Source organism: Onychostruthus taczanowskii, unplaced genomic scaffold (genome assembly GCF_017590055.1).
Source record: "Onychostruthus taczanowskii isolate IOZ18803 unplaced genomic scaffold, ASM1759005v1 scaffold29, whole genome shotgun sequence".
Taxonomy (NCBI): Eukaryota; Metazoa; Chordata; class Aves; order Passeriformes; family Passeridae; genus Onychostruthus; species Onychostruthus taczanowskii.
Window position 1 is genome coordinate 4,169,763 of NW_024500239.1, and position 16,766 is coordinate 4,186,528.

The window sequence follows — 16,766 nt, forward strand, 5'->3', positions numbered from 1 at the left end:
CCATATATCTGGTAAAATATTTCTTCTCTACAAATAAAATCAAGGTCGCTAGCAAGGATTATAAAAAAGTAAATAATGGAATCAAAATCAATTCATCTACAGAGCAAGATTAATTTTAGTTTTCTTAATTCCTCCTACTCCTGGTTTCTCCTTTTGTTCTCAAAACTTAATTTTCAGTTACGCTATTCCTAATAAATCTCCAGATTAATTAAATATTTTAGGTTACATTAGTTAAAGCAAGATAAGCAATGACATTCAAGATTTCTTGGATGCTACAATGTATTGTAGAGAGAGAATAAGTTTCAATGAACTTTAAAAACTAAGTAAATAATCTGACCAGCACTTTTAAATCCTATTATTAGAAGTATTTTTTATTGTCACTTCCGGTTTCCATAGGAATGCATTTTTAGTTCTGTAGCTGAAGTAAACATTGGAAAATATTCACTGGCAAACAGAAATTCTCAGAGCACAGCATCTCTTTCCCTATTGCTTTACCAGGCTTATAGACAGAATATTCTCCCATGGGATGGCATGGTAAATGAATGTTTATGTTTCTGTAACCCTTGAGACTCCTTGGCCAAAACATTTGTAACTCCTGGTGATTTGGATGAAGAGTGATAAAGGGACTGCTCTTATTATCTTATTATACAAGGAAGGTTAAAAATATTAGAGGCAATATTTATGGTCTACTATAGAAGTCTAATTTCTTAACCCCTTTCCTGATAAATTTACAGGATCTGATATGTAATCAGGGGAAGTTATAATTTTTCAGTAAGCCTGAGAGCAAGACTGATGAAAAAAAAAGTCAAAAATGTAGGGAAGGTATTAAATCTATTCTAAGCTTTACACAGACTTTAGTAATTAGGATTTCTTTTACTTTACTGTAAAAGACGGGTACATTTATGCATGATCAATCATTACTAATGTAGTTGTATCAGTGTTATCTGGTATTTTATTCAATGTTTGGTACCATAAACAGTTAAGAACACTTAATCTTGGTGAGTAAAGCAAGAGAAGCCTTTTTGTAAAACAATAGTTTTATGACCTTACTTCATAGGGTAAGGAAAAAAAAAAAAACAAACCCAGAAGTCTGAATCTTCATTAGATGACTGATAAACTGGACTCGTGGACAAAAAAAAAATTCAGAAAATCCTGGAAAATTTTCTTTTTCTTTAGTTGGCAAAATACTCTGCAATATAATAGAAATTAGGGGGAAAATAGAAACCCTAATTTTGATAATTAAGTAACAGTATAGGAAAAAATACCAGATAGCAATATACTACATTTGGGGAATGTCTTTTGCAAAAGGACTTATTAACAGACCACAGGTTTTGTAGATAAAAAGAATCCAAAAATTTGAATCTATAGAATTTAGGAAATACCACATAGAGAATGATTTGAATCAAGCACTGAGGAAAGCACTGAGGAAGCCGTGATGTTTTGAGACAATGTTGTTTCCACTTCAGATGAAAAAGGACATTAAGTCCATGGACTAGACTAATACACTCATCATTGTTTCATCCCTAAAAGCTGCTCTTAATAATCCTCACTGAATTCTAAATTATGCACCATCAGAGAAATGTGAGTTGTTACATGCCTGGCATGAAAACACTCAGTGTCACAGATCCAATTTCTCAACTCGATCCCATGATTGGTGAGATGTGCCACCAGTTCTGGAGGAGCATATCCCAGTTTTTAATTGTAAATGGGTCACTAAGCACCATGAACACAAGAGCCTTGGTGTCATAAGGAGCCATGAGGAAATACAGTGGAAAGAAACTTAAGTGGGAAGATGAAGAGAGTTCTCATCATTATTGATCATTATTGATTATTTATTTATTCATTAATAAATTATATAGTCAATATACAGGAACAGAGCTAAATCCAGGTAACAGGGACCAGAAATTTATGTGTTAGTTTAATTACTCTTCTGGCCTTTATAAAAGATCTCAGTATAATCTGTCTGACTAGACCATGATTTGTTATTACTAAACTTCCTGGATAACTAGGTTTCTTAAGCAGATTTGAAGACTGCCCACTCCCTCACTATCTTTACGTCACAAAAGACTTCAGGTGCCTGAGCATCTGTCTGGCTATTCAGTCTGAGGTGCATCTAAGCACACAAAAAAGTGCCTCCAGTGCTTCAAAACAATATAAAATAAAAATTTGCTCTGTTGTAGAATAGTCTTGAGATTTATTTTGACTTAAGTGTCTTTGGGAGTTGCTCTTTATCTGAGATTTATATAACTGTAATTTAGAAAATTGAGGTTGAAAACATTAGAAATGCAAAAGAATTAATCACTAGCGGGGAACTTCTTGTTTATTTCAAAAGCTAACAGTTGTACTATGGGTAGGTGATCTCCTGTATCTCAGCAGTGTAAAAGCTCATAAATATCTCAGATATCTGAGAGTAATGTATGTTGTCATATACCAAAAGTCCTAGGGATAGGCGTGTGCATCCTGGAAGGATGACAAGATGAAGGAGGAAAGAATATACAAGTATTTTTCAGAGACACCAGTAGGTGACATGGATGTCTTGGATCATATGCAGTTTATCTTAATCAGTCATCCTCAGTGCAATCACAAGAAAGAAAAAAAAATTAAGAAAAAAAAACCTGTAAAGAACTGAAATAATGATTTTTTAATAGATATATTAAAAAAGCCTGCAAGAAACAAAGATAAAACAAAAAAAAATTGCCACTATATTCATATAGAGGAAGGATTACTAGACAAGACTGTTCTTCAGCAGATTTCTGAACCCAAAGCACATATTGTCTTATCTTTTTAAAAATGTATTAATTATTCTATTACTAATTCCCACAGTACTGCTTTTCATCTTCACAGCTGATAAACACTCAACACAAGAAATTTCCTTTAGATTCTATTTCACACTGATATTCTGCTTCTCAAACCAAACATTCACACAAAATATCATCTAAAACTTACAGCAAGTAGAACTTACTCAAAATCCTTTGAGAAAATGTGCTTTCTTTGTTCTCCTCCTTTTCTCTACTCAGTTAAGTTTTACTCCTTCAGACCACCTACTTAACTCACCTTCCAAGTTTCTTTGCTCCTGCACTTCATTTCACATATCTTTGACTATGTCTCCACCTCACTCTACCTGCGTTCTTCTTTCTCTCTAGTTCATAACTTCTTTAATTTAAGTAGATGTTTCACATACTGTTAAGTTCTTCTAGCCCCTTTTTCTTCCTAGGCAAGATCCTTTCCCGGTCTAGTTTCTTGTCTTTCTCCACCACTCATTTTTTTGTGCCTCAGAAGTTCTCTTTGCATACTCCTGTTCTCTTCTCTTCTGTCCTTTTACTTCACCTTTCTCTCATTTCTCTTTTACTGCTTCCAAATCCTTCCAGATCAATTACTAAATCACCTGATCTCAAGACTCATGAAATTTGCCAGATGATGTGAAGAAGCAGTTCTTGCTGTCTCAAAGTTTATGCTTTTCCCAATATATATATGCACTTTAAGATAAGTTCGATTTTTTAAAGATAATCATTTATGCTATGCTACTGTAGAGCAAGATAACAAAGTTATTAAAGAGATAAGATTGTCACTGTCCTTTTGAGACCCTAAACATGTATGACACAATATGTTTTCTTCATCAGTGTTGAGCAGAAGATATTTGGAGAAAAGTCAAAGTAATACTTTCTGTTTTATCTTCTGTTAGGGGGACTACCTCACTGTAAGCCTTGTTTTGGGTTCATTGGCCGAAGAAGTTTGTCTTAGCAGATTTATAAATTGACTCTTGATTCTATAGAGTTCATCTCTCTGTCATGTTACAGAAATCTTGTTTCAGGAACTAACAATAACAGAATCACCAAATTTGATCCTAGGTATGGGGGAGAAGCAATGTTGCCTTGTAAGGGCAGGTTCCTTTCCATCAGTACACAGATTTAGTTGGCTATCAGTAACTGAGAACAGATCTCCCAGTGCTGCAAAGGCAGGGGGTTTATGCCTTTTATGTACCCGAACGTCACAGTTTATTCTGACTATAACACCTCTTGATCTTTAAATGGTTCTCCAGGTTCATTGGACATGAGAGAGGAGGGTATTCTGGTAGGGTGATTCAATGTGTTGGTTAGCTGACCTTGGAGCTCTGTTTCACTTTAGAGGCTGAAGCTTTTGTTTGTAGCCTTCAGTTCAATGTCATTGTGCAATCAACAGAGCAACAGGTGAGACTTGTTGCTCCTTACTCAGTTTTTGCTCTTCACTCAACTGTTTCATCACTGATTTGGGTTACAGTGTGTTTAGATCTCTGGAGCTTCCTAAATGTTGAGCTGTACTAGTGACTCTTTTCATTGCCTGTGTGAAGCAGCTCTAGAAGTTTTCAGTGTAACAAATAATTTTCCAATGTCACTTTTGTACAAAGCAGGTTTTTTCATTAAAAGTCTGTACCACCAGATACGGTTTGTTTTTTTCTGTTACGTATTAAGCATAAACAAAAGTGAATCTTCTTCTGTTTGGTGAAAAAGCTCAATCATTGTCCTCCAGGAGATCCCAGACAGGCCTTTCTACAAAGAGTATGACCACAAAAATGTTTTCATATTTCATAACTATCCTAAACTGATCATTCCTTGCATATGGACAAATATGCTATTGCATGTCTCTAAAATTTGCCAGCTACTGTAGGCAAGATGCTTTTTTTGGTCTCTCCTCTCCCATTTTTTCTGTGCCTATTAGATGCTTAGTTGAAAGCTCTTGAATCATTATTCATAGAATAGGGATGCAGTTTAAGAGATATTATATGTTGATGTAATGGAAATAGCTGCAGCAAGGATGTGTGATATGGGTAAGCTCAATATATATATATACAAATTACATACATATTCTAACAGAAGTTATGGTATATGTGAGCTACATGCATATTGTAACAACAGAATAGCTTGTGTCCCAAAGGCCTGCAATGCAAATAGAAGAAAATTACAGTATTACAAAGGAGATTGAAAACAAACCAGTGCTAACTATAACTAGCAGCATGAAAAGCAGTAATGACAGCACCTCATATTTCTCAGCACTGAAGTATATGGGTTCAAAGGCAGCACAAGTGCACTTGCATGTATGTGTAAAGGTAGCACAAGAGACCAGAGATATGAAGAAGGATAATGATCTCTTTCCATACTTTTTTTCCTCTGAAATTAAGAATAGTGTATTTTTAGTAGAAAAAAATAAACACCCTTTTTTTTGAAAGTGTTGTTACTTGCCTCATTGCTTCTATAATTTTTTCCCCCCAGATCCTTCTATATGTAACCACTAGTTCTAATTCCACCCTTATTTGTGGGACTTCTTCTGACTATAAAAATATTTGGACATTCTGTTTTTCAGTCTTAGCTACTAGCACTGTCTGTCTAGAAGCAGAATATAGATTTGATGTTAACTGTTATGATAATCTCATTGCCATTTGTTGATTTCTGAACCACTCACTGTGATCACATACATTTTGAACTAGTATTGAAATCTCATCTTTGAATTTCATTTTGCCTAGGAGCAATTTAGTGTCCTTCTTTGACTGCCTCTGAATGAGGAAGATTATGATAATTGTGTATTTTCACTGATTTCAGAAAAAAAAAATAGAAAGAAACCTGATCATCATCTGTGATAGTTTGTTTTACTTAAACATTAATGGTATTTGGGCAAGAAACTAGCCACAGAATGTTTGCATTCTTTAACATTTTGTGTTACTCCCTTTGCATGACATAACCCTTTATAAGACACAACTCTTTACAACACACCCTCCCTTTCCTATATTTATTGCTTTTGGCCTGAAGTATGCATGCAGTCCCTAGTGAACACAAAACTCAGTTTTTCAATGCATCCCAAAAAGAACCAAGGGAATTCTTTAATGAGAAAAATTATCCTTCCTTCTACAGAGGGGAATAACTCTGGATGAAGTGGAAATTGTACTTGTCTTGACTGCCATGCAATTCTAGAGTGAATTTTTGGAATGGCCTTCTAAATTTTTGATAGTCCTGTTGCAGTCCTGTTGTGATTGGCTAGAGAACAATAAAGTAAAATCTTATGCCTCATCCTAGTATGGTGGTACTATACTAGATAGCAACTACTAATTATAAAAGACAGGAAAAATAAGGGTAACTGAAGACTTTTATTCTAATAATGCAGTTATCAGGCTGATGATGAAAATAATTGTGTAGTTGCTCTTCCAGTTGGCATTAATCTTGTCATACTTGGGTAACACAGACAAACAAAGCAGACCAACAGACACAAACACACATCCCCCACCCCAAAAAACAAAACAAAAACAAAACAAAACAAAAAAAACAAAAAAAAAAACAAACAAACAAACAAAACAAAAAAAAAAAAAAAGAAAATAAACAAAACACACAAAAAACCACCTAACTGAAACAAACTTTCTCATATGGACCCCTCACATCAAGAAAGACATTGATGTGCCAGAGCATGTCCAGAGAAAGAGAATGGAGCAAGTGAAAGGTCTAGAGAGTAATTCATATAAGAACCAGCTAAGAGAGCTGGGGTTGTTTAGCTGGGAGAAAGGGAAACTTAGGAGACCTTATCACTCTACAACTCCCTGAAAGGAGGCTACAGCCAGGTGGGGGTTGATCTCTTTCCCCAGGCAGTCAGCGACAGGACAAGGGGAAATGGCCTTAAGCTGAACTGGGAAGGTTCAGGTTGTTCATCATGAAGCCTTTCTTCATGGAAAGGGCTGTTAAGCTTTGGAAGGGACTGCCCAGGGAAGTGATGGAGTCGCTGTCCCTGGAGGCGTTCAGTAAACAGTTGGATTTACTGCTAAGGTTTAGTTGACATGGTTTGGTCAAACGTTGGACTCAATGAACTTGGAGGTGTTTTACAACTTAAATGATTCTGTGATCTCTGAAGTATGATGGAAATCTATGAGACTTTTTTAACAGTACCACAAGATACTGTATGACTAGTGAAAGGCTGAGAATCAAGCAACAGTTACTGGACTGGAAATAAGGGAACACAGGACTGAATATTTTGAATGCGGGAATATTTGCTTTCAATCATTTTGTTTGCTCTCTTATCACAAAATGATAAAACTACAATTCTGCTTTCTGACTGATGTGAAACCAGCAGAGTAGCTACCCTATCAGGTACTACTGCTCCCCAGAAAACTCTAAAGATGACAAGCAGGAACCAAGTATGCAGTCCCTCAGCACAGTTTTCCTGATTCCTTGTGCAGTACTTCTGGATGTGATAGCACAATTCACAGTCATATGGTGTCACTAGAATATTCTGCAACACAACAAAAGTTGAAAATTTGATCACGCTGATAAGTGAAACACATATTAGTTGAGATTTGTATTGAACTCCATATAAAATAAATAAGACAAGGAGTTCTGTACTGATTGCATTATTCCTTTTCATATTTAATTCAACAAAACCCCTCTGTTTTAGAATCCACTTCTTACAGATATGTCAATGTCTTCAGAATTCAGAACTACTTTGTAACATAAACCAGAGGGTTGCTATAGAATTGAAGTAGTGTGCTGCCAAGTAGCGATGCCTTTGTGGATAAAATAGTTTTATTTATTCTTTTGTGCCAACAAAAAAGACATCAAAATCATAAAAGTATTTTTACTATAATATTAATGAATTCTATTGAATTCTACATTTTCATTACAATTTTTCTGAGGATGAAATCTACTTTTTAGTTTTGCAAATATTTTTCATGTTTGGTGTGTTTCATCTATGGCTGTTTGTCACAGTCATCTCCAAGACTTGAAAAAGAGCTTGTATTTCATAGCATAAGATTTTACTTTTTTTTCTTCTGTCAATATCAGTTGCACCCTTTCCCTGATCCTCTTTTTCTTGATTTACTGAATCTTAGTTTAATTTTATTATTTTCTTTTTCTCTCCCTTATTCTTTTTTTTCCCCTACAATTGTTTTAACCTTTCTCTCCTTTCTTCTACTAATTCCTTTATTTCCTAATTGTGTCCCACTTTCTCACCCTTTTGAATCATGGAAAGTGGTTTAGTAGCCAGAGCAATTCTCTGTGGAAACAGAGAAGATAAGAGAAAGAACAAAGGATATTTATGCAAACGGCTTCTCTTTTGCATGATGTTTAGCCCCTCAGAGGTCAGTGGGGCTGATGTCCATGCACTTAAGACTGAAAAACTTTTGATAGTCCAGAAACTTGGCAAGCTGCTGAGATGCCACTCTAAACCTTGTTTCAAAGAAAGGTACAGAAAAGAATTCAGGATAATTGATAATTGTAACTGTAAACATTTAAAAAAAAATTTTTACATGGAGACCCTGACACTGTATAAAATATTTCTACTTTGAGTAAAATGCTGACTACACTTGCTTCTACTGGCACTGCATATTTACTTTGTGACTATTTCCTGAATTGTGAGGAAAATATTCAGAGGCTCAATAAGTTAAAAAGTCAGTGAGAGGGAGCAAAATGATAAAGGAACAAAAAAGTTGCCATCTAAACTCTCTGTGAGTTAACTAGACTCAGTATTGCTAAAGTTTGCTACTTTTGTTACATATAAAACTGTCATTTTTATTAACATTATGTGTGATGCTTTGCATTGTCATTCTGCCTAGAGACAAATATATATGAGTTTATAAACAGGTAATTCTGTTTTGTTATGATTTAGTTTTTGTTTGTAAGAAACTCACCTTCTTGCAACACTGATGACATCAAGAGGAATTACTGTAGAATTCAAAGGCACTGCATCTTTGTTGACAGTTTCAGTAGTGTATAATGTTTAATTTTTAATCTGATGAGCTATATGTGTGGCTAATTTAGTTTGCATTTAAAGTCCTTGGTACTCATTTACCATGTTGAAAATCTGAAATAAAGTTTCAAAATGGTAAAATAAACACAAACTTGAAACGTTAATTAGAGAATTTATAGTTAATCTAATCCAAGTTGGAAATATTATAGAATAGTTGTTATTTTTTAATATTTCACTGTAATAAACATGGATTAGTTGGCACCAAATCTATGATCAGAATGATTGACACTTTTAACAATGGAATTTGAATAATAAAGATAATAATTTTACATTAATATAAAAATGTATTCTCAGATTGAATATTAAAAGTAAGAAATATTATCAGGTCTCAAAATATAAATTTTATTAATGATTTTTAAACATTGATATGAAAATAAACTTCAACCTATGTTCACAAATATTCCTGTCTTTGTTTTTAAATTCACATTATTAGTGGAAAAGGATATCATCTATCTGGTTAAATGTAAAGACTTATGTTTCATATTAAACTTAATTATTAAGTATTTAACTTGATTGGTATTGTGAAAAATATGGTAATACTTGTTCAAAAGCTGAAAGGATGGCATTCCTTAATCAAAGCAAGTGCAAAACAAGAGTAGAACAATGCTCTTCTGTTGCTGACATTCAAGATTTCTAGAAGAAAACAAGTGTGATAAGAATGGCCAGTTTCCCCTTCACTTGTGTTCTAGCCATTCAGTTCTGCTGTGTGTCTCAAGCAGGTTTTTCACAGCATTATGCAACAGGTGGCTGCTCCAAAAACTCATGCAAACCTGGAGCCAGTTACTTTTTCACAACAACAATCTTTATGATTTTCTGATTAAACAGCTGAGCCTAATATTGTGTTTTGTTAGTCCTGGAAAGCTGTTGCTGTCAGTATTTTGAGGCAAGTAGACAAAAAATATCTTTTGAAGCGCATGAACTGCTTAAGTTTTTTGACAATAACATGCTCTTATAAAGTGATAGTTTTTACTTTGCAGGGACTAGAGAAAGTATTGTTGTAAAAATTTTATTGGATCTCACACCACTAATTAGGTGTTGAAAACTAACAGTCATATTATTAGTGGGGAGTATGCCCTTGTAATTTCTTGGTTTGATTTCCACCTCATGCTACTCCTAAGTTTGAACTAAGAGAGTTTCATGCTCAGAAGCACTTATGTGTTTGTTGTAGTTTGTGTCATTTTTATTTGCTAGTCAAAGAGTAGCAGGTTTGAATCAAATGTATAGCATAAGATGTATCATTCATCCAACCAACCCCAGAGACATCCAAGAAACCCAATCTGTTTCTATTTTCAGTGAAGTGGGCTTTATGAATTCAGAGCCCTATTTAACTAAACAAAGAGTATGGAGGCAGAGATGCAACTGGGAACATAGTTCTTATTTGAAGTAATATCTTGAAATAAAACTTTCTGAAATTTATATCTAAGGAGATAAGTGCAGTCTTCATTCTGAAGTAAGATCTCCAGTGGGAAAATACTGACAGCTAAGCTATAAATAGGAAATGCATGCCAAGAGTAAAATAAGACATAAAATAGAAGGAATATCTCAATTTTTAAATTTAATTTTTTTTTTCTTCTATTTTTGTTAGTTTTGTATCAGAGGTCAGTTCATCTGAATTTTCTTTTAAAATTCTCACTATTTAATTCTCTCTATTGCCTATGAAAAGTGACTCAAGTGACTAATTCAGACACAGGCAACTAATTTTTAGTTGCCCAAGGAAGGGCAGGTGGATATCATCCATATTCTCTTAAAAAGAGCAAATGCCCTTATTTTTTAACAATATACAGAATTGAACCGAGTAACAAAACATATAGAAGTGAGTCTCTACATTCTTCTATTGAGCTACAGAACAATTTTGCTCAGTTTTTTATTTATTTTAACTCATATGCTGCACTATGAAACTTTTTGGATCTATGAATGAAGCTAAAGCATTATGAAATTTGGCCTTTTTAAGATTTTGGGCATTGCAGAGATGTTAAGAGACTTTAAATATCATTTTTATTTTAGACTTAAAGAATAAAAATGGATGTTGTCTTGAGGATCTAATGGTGCAGCGGAAAAAAAAAAGAATATATATATATAGTCATTATAGATATTTAAATTCCTTATCTCATCTAAATAGCACAGAAAAACAAGATGCTGAATAAAAATACCAAGCCATCAGTTTAACAGTTTGACTCAGAGTTTTTACAAATTAGGCAATATTTGAGAAAACTTATTTGTTCACCCACCTACTGACATTCAAAACCCAGAGAGTTCAAAATGCGTGAGAGAAAGGAAAACATCACGTAACTTAAACTACAAGAAATAAGAATCTGACTTCACCCATTGTGAATGGCAATGTACAAGTTTTATTTCAGGTAAGAGCCTTCTTTTGAGGAGACTGTTTTACAAACAAAGGTTCATGGATAATTTAGAGTAAAGATTAAGAGAATAAAGTTTAAGAATAACCCTAAAATGTTACAGGGTAATGGGAACTTCATGAGGTTCAACAAGACTAAGTGCAAGGTCTCCACTTGAGTTGGGTTAAGACCTATTATCATCAAAGATCAAGAGCAGCCCTGCCAAGAAGGACTTGGGGGTGCTGGTGGGTGAGGCTGCACAGCAGCTGGAAGGTGCACTCTGAGGCCAGAGAAACAACTGCATCCTGGGCTGCACAAGAAGGAGTGTGGTCAGCAGATCAAGAGAGGTGATTCGCTCCTTGTAATCCACTCTGGTGAGATCCCACCTGGAGTACTGCATCCACTTCTAGGATACCAGCATAAGAAGGACCTGGACCTGGTGGAGCAGGTACAGAGGAGCATCACAAAAAGGATCAGAGGACTGAAACAACTCCCTTATGAACACAGGCTGAGGGAATTGGGGTTGCTTAGCCTGGACATAAAAAAGGCTCTGGAGAGACAAGATTGTGTCTTTTGAATATTTAAAGAGGGTTTATAAGAAAAATGAGAACAAACTTTTTAGCCAGGCCTATTGCTGTAGGAAAAGGGATGATGTTTTCAAAGTTAAAGAGGGTATAATTAGACTAGATTTCAGGAAGAAATTTTTTAACATAGAGAAGCACTAGAACTGTTTGCCCGAAGTGGTGGTAGATATTCCATCTCTGGAAACCTTCAAGGTCAAGCTGGACAGCACTCTGACCAATATGATCTCATCTAAGACATCCCTTCTCACTACGGGGGGGTTGGACTACATGACCTTTAGAGCTCCCCTCCAACCCAAACCATTCTATCATTCTATGAGCCTATGATAATGCTGGATCAATAGGATTTACTAATATAAGATATCACATCTGAGAAGGGTGAATATAATTTAAAGTATTTGTCTGCCTCATAAGATTTATGGTAGTTAATTGTGCCACTAGAGCAGGAAAATATACCATGTCTTTTTCTTAGGAAATTATAGTCCCTCAAGTAGAAAATACTCTCCACAATATTGTGTCTCTTTATTGTTTAGTCAATTAAATAATGTAATGTTTTAATATAACTCCTGTGAATTTTCAAATTACACCAGACATTCCTGTCATCCCATGAGTCCTCAAAGGTAACCAGAGTAAAATTATTCTTGATTTGGGAACAGAAATAGACAAAAAGTTGTTTAATGAAGTTTTCAAACCTCATATTTTATTCATATTTACTTCATACCCACAAATCATTTTGATTTAGAATGCATTGAAATACTTCATTAATTCCCTGATTTTAGATACATTTTTAGATGATTTTAAAGATTATTTTTAGATACATCTTTTTAAACATAATTTTTACACTGAATTCTTATAATTGTAAATCATCAAAGCCAATACAAAATGCAGTATAGTTAACATCAACAATCAAAGCAAAATGATTAAAAAAAAAAAAAACAAAAACCTTACTGCATTCTGTGATTGATACTGTAATTTTTACAACTGAGTCCTCAGGCATTTTCAATTATACCCCACTTCCCTAGCATTTCAGTTCCCATATTTCAAGAATACAAACAGGCGAGCAGCAAAATTTCCTACCTCAGGTAGGAGAGCAAAGTTAATTATTTCCTATATTCTGTATTCCCAGAAAATCTCTCAACCATTGGCAAAGTTCCACAGTCACAAAAAGGTAGCACCATCTCCTCAAACATGTAGGAGAAGGACAACAGGACCAGAAAAGAGCAAATTTGAACTCACAACTGTATCTTGCATTTCAGGCTGTACATGGGTAATGTTCTTTCCTCTCAGCCCCTACCAACTTTTTTGAAAAAGGTCATGGTTTGCCAAAAGGAAGTTTTTTACTGTTAGCCAAAGCCTGCCAGAGCCACCCCTCCCAAAAACAGGCTGTGCTGTGTAAAGCAGTGGAGAAACACCTGCTGATATCCACAGAGAAATCTACCCAGCCCTGCCTCAGAGAATGGGCAGCACTCTGGAGCATAAGGTTCTGTAAGAAGAACCCACTGAGGACTTACATGAAAATGAATTCTCACCAAGAAGGACAGAGAACTGGAGGAAATCTTTGTGGAATGATGTCTCACACTAAATGCACTAATTATCCCTCTTTATTCTTGGTCCTTAATCACTAGAATGAAATGTTCTGTTAACTTAAAAAATGAATGAGAGAACAAAATAAGACAAAGCAATTTATTCTCTATGACACTATGACAGAAATTTTGTAAACTACATCTGAAGTCCAAACAGAGATTTGATATTCCACATGCTGCAGCTGTCCTGTCAGCGGCAGTTAACTTCTCATTATTAATATACATTGCCAGATTAGGAAACAAAGCTCACACATTTAAGTTTTCAGAAGTCAAAGGTATAAGCAATCAAAGATGCCAAAATCTTTCACATTCTTTATAATGGAGTCCACAACAAAATAAAATATTCTTAACTGGCAAAATATTTCTGATCATTAATATTTACAGTCATTCACTCTGTATACAGCTAGACCAATAACAGGGATTTTTGGCTGCCTCCTATTTTGATGAGCCAACAAACTTGCACATTTAATTTCACTTCACTTCCATGACTTCAAAGTAAGCTACTCCCCACCAGTGTACTTTTTACTTCCTTCAACTTTATTATATTAGAAAAGTAGAAGCAAAATCTGTCATTTCTCTGGTGCATCTGAAGTTGTTTTAGACACGTCAAACAATACCAGGCTCAGGCATTTCAGTTCTTCCAAATATTTCCCACCCTTTTCCTGCAACTGTTGCCTACATGCCGAATCCTCATCTCACCCTCTGGCTAAGAGAAAACCAGTTGCTGCAGCGTGTGGCTACTCACACTTTTCTCTCTGGCTGCTGACAGAAGATTGTGAAGCATTCAATGAGATGGGTTAGAGTTCCTACATCTGGAAATCTAGAGCTGGTCACATCAGATGGTGTCAAAATTATTGAGAAGCTGAACACATGATCAATGTAGGATTGCACTATCCTCCTTTTATCAGTGATGTTACACATGGTTGTGATTAGGTCATACGCGCCTTTCTTCTCCCTGAACCCGCCCTTTAACTTCATGTGATCCTTCATCATCTGGACAAGGACTTTGTTCTTAGGCAGAATCTGGAAGATGTTATGACTGTAATAACACTTTGTTATGCTGTCTTTTCTTTGTTGAGGGCAAAAAGATTACCTTTGTCCCCTTATTTCTCTGACTATCCTGACATCAGTGCAAATTTCTCACATGAGATCAGCTCTGATCACCAATTGCTTTTATCGGTTCTCATAACACATTTGCTACTGCTATTCCTCTTTTTAAGGATAAGCACATACTTGGTTCCTCTTACTGAGCTAATAGCTCTCACCCTGTTGTCTTTTTGTCATCATCCTATGTGGTGAATACCTCTGATGAAGGATGTGAACTGATGCATTCAGCAAGATGTTTAATATTAGCATCTTTAAACGCTGAAATAATTCTAAGGCTTAAACCTGTCACAGATTTGTGAATCACCTGGTTCACCAAATTCACACAATGTAAAACCACTACACAAAATTGTCTCAACACATTATTTTTGACAGCAAAAAGGAAAACAAAGTTGTATGAGTATTGATTGGTAAACGTAATTATCAAAAAAGTGCATTATTTCCATTATTAAATTATGTTCTGGATTTTGAACAAATCATATTTATTGTTTGGTTGTGACCTTGCCACTCCAGTAAGTAGGAAAAATGACCATTCAAAGTGGTGAGGTGAGACCAAGCTGCATGTAGGTATTATTTTTCCAAGGACCTGAACTGTCATATCTTGTATTGTTCTAAAATTGATGTGGAGAGATGGCTAGGCATAAAATTAGAGGAAAATCAGATGTTGTATTCATATCCCAGTAGAAGTTATAGTGGTACTGGAATTATAGGGTAAAATGCAGGTACTACTCCCTGGATGGAATTCCAAACCTAACTGGAATATTAATGCACTTCCATCCCAAAGTTACCCACCTCCAAGGAACAACCACCCTTCACTGGGCATGTGCTCTATATTTTTTTGGCTGTATCTTTAAGAGTGAAGTGTGAGGATTTTACACCAATCTTGTTTACATACAAGGTAGGTATGACTAGTCATTCAAGCTCCACCTAAACATAAAGAAATAGTATAAAAGGAAGTTGATAATGGGGAAAAGTTTGGGAAGACTCCATTGCAACTACTGGGATCATTCAATGGGCTGAACCTCTTTTCTCCTCTGTAGAAAATACTAATTTTTCTATTATTAGGAAAATAATAAAACATATTTAAAAAAATATGTTGTTGCCTATTCAGTAAGAACCACTCTATGCACACTGAATACTTTTATTGGGTATTGGGGCTTGTCTCTGCATTGCTTTGAATATATTTTTGCAGTCAGATACTATCACCAGGAATACTCAAACCTTAAGCTGTCACATTTTTATATTAACAAAGAGTGTTACTCCATAAACTGCTAGTGCAAGTCCTTCATGGGCATTATCAGTTGCCAGCAGTGGGCAACATATCCAAATAAAGTGGGAAGACCCACTGAGGGGTCTCTGTTATGCTGCAGTGTGTGTCCCCAAACAAGTCAGTCGAACCACCCTTGGATGCAGGGGACTGCCCAGTGAAGGATCCCCATAATGGGACACTGACAGATGATCAGTCACAAGGGTCTCAGCTTTCCTGGAGCACTGACAGACAAATCAAATACCAAGGGTCAAGGAAATCTCCCTTTTGCATGTGACATTTAAAAGGCAGAACACTTCTGACTATTGATGCAAGTTATTTATCTGTGCTTTTAGATAACTTCTTCGCAGGACTATCTCAAATGTGTAGTTTGTACCTAGCTGCCATAACTGAGTAAATATGGTACAAGAACTACACTACTCCTAGCAGGAGCCCTCGTTTGTGAATTGTCAGCATTTCCATGAAGTGGAGTCAGTAGTGATGCAGAAAACAAACAAACAAATGTTCGATAAATATTATTTTATTCTGTACTTCCTAATCCATTAAAAATTGAAGATATATTCTAGCAGGAATAAACATTTTAAATAATCCAACCTAAATAACATGAGCACAGAGGCAGATCTTTGGGTATTTTTTAAAGCTATCTTATTGCACTCACACTCCAATTACAAAAATTTGTAATTAATCTCAGAATACCAGGAAAACTTCACAGGTCTGAAAGACCCTTATATTGAAGAGAAAAAAAAAAAAAAAAAAAAAAATGACTGGATGTGAGCTGAATTCAGAAATAATTTAAAGGAGAACTTAGGCAGAAAGGTCTAACATTGAGGTTAACTAATTGTAAAATTATATGGTAGAAATGGAATGGCTTTGGTGAGAGCAATAAGACGAAATCCCAGTCACAGGCAGCCATTGGTGGTGTTCCTGGTTTCCCTCTCCGTCACAGCTGGCTGCCTGTACTTCAAAGTCCAGCTGTCCTGGCTTGCACTAACAGAAGTAGGGAATGATCCACCCAACGTATATCTTCAGGTCTCTCTTGTAGATGCTTTTGTTAAGCATGATTGTTTGGATTCATTATAGGTGTAACCGAAAAAAAGTTTAAAGGATGTGATTTATGAGAAGTCAGATGATTTAA